The sequence below is a fragment of the Manis pentadactyla genome, unplaced genomic scaffold, assembly GCF_030020395.1.
Source record: "Manis pentadactyla isolate mManPen7 unplaced genomic scaffold, mManPen7.hap1 scaffold_814, whole genome shotgun sequence".
NCBI classification, from domain to species: domain Eukaryota; kingdom Metazoa; phylum Chordata; class Mammalia; order Pholidota; family Manidae; genus Manis; species Manis pentadactyla.
The window spans coordinates 2,197-6,445 of NW_026645208.1; the positions used below are offsets into that span (position 1 = coordinate 2,197).

Below are 4,249 nucleotides of genomic sequence, written 5' to 3' on the forward strand. Positions count from 1 at the left end.
ATATTGGTTTTACAGGCAAGGTTGACATTCACCAGAACTTTTTTGGCATGAAATATATGGCCTTGATAACCTCAGAAAAAAAAGAAGTCTTCTTTTCCTAAAAAGCAAACATCAATAATCCACCATTGTCCCTGGGGTCATCCAGATGTTTGGGTATATGTCAGACATGCCCACAGTGACCATGACTCCAATTGTTCTGAGCAAGTTATTCTTCCATATCCCACTCAGCAAAAAAATTAACTGGACTCCCCCTCTCTAGGACGAGGCTTAGCCTACTTTCTGATATGTCCCATCATCCATCCCCAATGGTTCATCAAAGTATTCATCTGACTACCCATCAGAGGAAAAACAGAGTGTCTTCATCAAGGTTATCAGAGTCCCATGACGGTCACGTGCCCTGAGTTTGAGCCGTCTTTACAGAGACGCTCCCTGAGCACTGATTAGAGGGCACTTCACCTCATCTGACTCAAGCTACAGAACCAAATTTGTAAAACACAAAGTTTCTCATGATTCCAATTCTATGAGCCTTATTTACACAATTTTAAAATGTGATCTTAATTCCTCCGTCTTTTTATCTCCCAAGGAAGTTAAAAGGAAAATGAAATAACTAAGGAAATATTTTGTAAAAGAAATGTCACAGAAATTCAGGATATACCTGCATCTTTACATTTTTATACCTTTTAAAACTTATCTCAGAATATATTTGTGTGGTTTCCATAGCTTGTTCATTCCTCTAAGGGTTGCTGGCTGAGCTGAAGGTGAGCAAAGAGTTATGAGGGCCGATAATGTGGATTCCCAGAGGTCCCGGCTTCAGGCCTGGCCCTGCCACTCACTAGCTGTATAACCTGGGGCAACAGACTTTACGTTTCTATGCCTTCCTTTCTTCCTATCAGTGTATAAGAAGGTGATACAAAATTATATATAAATATGTAAGTGTGTGTATATATATATATATATATATATATAAAAGTGTGTGTGTATGTATATATAAATAATGCATATATATAAATATATATGTATATACATTGTCTTTGAAAATTTCATCTGTTTATGCTTATGAAAAAAATTTGTATGGTATCTAAAAATAACATATAACTAATGGCTCACTGAATATTACTTCACAGTGATGAAACTGCTAATTTATCAATGTCCTTTCTTCTCCCAGGACAATTCTCTCCAAAAGAAGGGAATATGGCTCTGTAAAAGGCAAGTAAATATCTTTGAGCAAACTTCCTGAAAACTGGGAGATCTACTAGCCATCCTGCAGACGACAAGGGGAACCTTGTATACACATTCACACATTCTCTCTCTCTCTCTCTCTCTCTCTCTCTCTCTGTCTCTCTCTGTCTCTCTCTGTCTCTCTCTCTCTCTCTCTCTCTCTCACACACACACACACACACACACACACAGAGTCAACAAACTAGTGTCATCAGTGACCACATTTCTCAGTTCTAATGCTATGACTTCTTGCCGAAAGGCAATTACTAATCTCATTTTCCAGTATTAGCAGCCAACAGCCTAGTAGTAATCAGAAACGGGAATCTTATCACCTAAAAGAGATGTGGCAAATCTCATACTTACTCCCTCTTCCCTTAACAATCTGAATTCATTTGATGTACCTGGATCCCCAGTAGAATCAGCAGATTAGAAATGGGGTTCATAAGCACAGTGATTGGGTTTTCACCCTACTGTATGAGACATGCCTCCCTCAAACTTTGTTACAATGTCAGCTCTTTACCCCCGACATGAAAAATATATACATACATAGGGAGAGAAATTCTAAATGCAAGTATACTGCTGCCTAATAACAGATAAAAGAGGAAATGATTGTGAAAAAGAGATAAAGCACCTAACAGTATCCAGCACATCATAATTGCTCAAAAATATTTGTTAACCTGAGTAAGAACTCAAGATTCAAACAACTGAGTGCATATTAGTTCTGAAGGAATCACTGTGACAGCAAAAATCTGTACTCATGAAGTCCTTGCATTTTCAAGAAAAGGTCAAATTATGTTCAATATAATCTGTTTAAGAAGGCATAGAGAAACATATATTCAAAGTGGTATAAAATGTGATTTAGAAAGAGTTCCATCAAAATGATTAACATAAAATTATTGGTGTTTAAAGGTAATTTCCAATTGTCTAGAATATTGGCTTAAGGGGGAGGTAAATGAAGTACTACATATTTTGGTGTCCCTAAATATAGTGTTCTGGAACAACTAGTAGAATTCTTCCTAGAACTCCTAGGACTGCCTTCACCTATACTTTTAACACCAGTGCCCAGCATGGAATCGCCCATGTGGACTCCCCAGGGCTGTCTGCCTTGAGTTGGAAATCTGGAGGAGAATGTACAAGTTTAGATCATCAGACTACAAATACCTTTCCTCTTGTTTTGCTCGACCATTCTGTGAGGCACGGGTAGGCTGGTTGTTAACTCAAGAGATTAAAAAGTTGGTTATTCCTAAGATTTTCCCTGGGAATGTCATCCAGAACCTCCTTATGAATATTGTATCCAGCTTCAAGGAGATTTGTAGGAACGAGGAAGGAGGTTTGTAAAGGGCTTGTGATTCTAATTCTAAGATGCTTCACCAGAATGGATCCTGGATCCGGGCTCTAAGATCAACTCTCGAGAAAGACTTCAGAGAACTGGTGGGGAAGGGGTTCTCTTTGACTAGTGAGTGCAGGTGGTAATGAATTTGTCCTGGGGCTGGAGGCAGCCCAGAACAGCTGGATACGGTTAATGTACATAGGAAAGAGTGGCGGTTTGCTCGTGCAAATCATAGCAACACAACGAGGGCAAAAAAATTCATCATTTAAAGAAGAAATCAAGACCACTATAGGGACATTTAGAGAAATATATTAAGAAATGTTAAAAGTATCATGAATGAAAGAAGAGAAATACCATGATCATGGATAGGAAGCCTTAATACCAGAAATGTATCAGTTGTCTCCAGTGGAGAAATAGTCAATTCAATTCCAATCAAACTCCCCAAAAGATTTTTCATGCAATTGAATGAAATGATTCTAAAATATACTATATTTGGAGGAGTAAAGGGTCAGAAATAACCTGGAAATTTTAAAGAAAAGCAAGAGGTGGGGAATATGCCATTTCAGATATCAGAACGTACTATGAAGCTACAATAATTATGACAGTGTGCTATTGGGACCAGACCAGGAAAACTGAACAATGAAATGGAACAAAAAAAGAGCTTAGAAACAGTGCACATTTAGACCTTTGATATGTAACAATGATTATATGTCATAGGGGAAAGGAAGAATTGTTCAAAAATAGGGTAGGGAAAAACGTTATCCAGGTAAGACAAAAAATGGTATCAGATCACTAACATGCAGCATATATAAAAAGCAAGCCCAATGTGTTAAAGACTTAAATGTCCACAAAAAGAAAGAAAGGAATCTTTAAAATTCAGCATGAGTTACCTATTCCCACTTAACAAATTACCCGAAAACTTACTAGTTTCAAATAATAAACATTTATCATCCCATAGTTTCTGTGAGTCAGGAACCTTTGAGTCACTTCGCTGGGTACTTCTAGCTCAACGTCTCTTGTGAGGCCACAGATAAGATGCTGGCCAAAGTTACAGCCATTAGAAGGCTTGCCTGGGGTAGAGGATCTATCTCCACACTGGCTTTTTTGCTGGATTTTGGCAACAGGCCTCAGTTCCTCACCGCACGCACATCCCCGCAGGGCTGGCTGGGAATCCTCCCAGGATGACAGCCGGCGTTCCCCCGAGAGGAAGGAAGAAGCTGCAGTGTCTCCAGTACCTAGCCTAGGAAGTCACGCACCGGCACGTCACTTCCACGGTACTGTATTCTTCAGAAAGGAGCCAGTAAGCCCAGTCCACACCCCAATGAAGGGAAATCTCATGATGAGAGGAGTATCAAGGAATCTGTGAACATGTTTTTAAAATGCTACAAACTCCCGATGAAGATAGAAGTACCTTTCAGACCTTGGTATAGGGCATGGATTTTTAACACGACATAAAATGGATTGATTCTAATTAAAGGAAAGGTTGATAAACTAGGCTTGATTAAAAATTATTAACGAAAGGTTGATAAACTAGACTTGATTAAAAATTATTAACTTTTGCTCTTCAACACTTAGAGCAAGTGAAAGTTAGAAAGTAGAGGGAAGTTACTCAAAGTACACATGGAAAAGGATTCATATCAAGAACATATAAAGAATTTTTACCATTTAGTAAGAAGAGCTCAAACAACCTAGTAGATAAAT

At 38.5% G+C, this 4,249-nt stretch overlaps 1 pseudogene; it reads left to right on the forward strand.

Annotated features, from left to right (window-relative positions):
- The first annotated feature begins 1,650 nt into the window (after window positions 1-1,650).
- On the forward strand, window positions 1,651-1,746 carry LOC130682526 (small nucleolar RNA U13; annotated as a pseudogene).
- The last annotated feature ends 2,503 nt before the right edge of the window (window positions 1,747-4,249 follow it).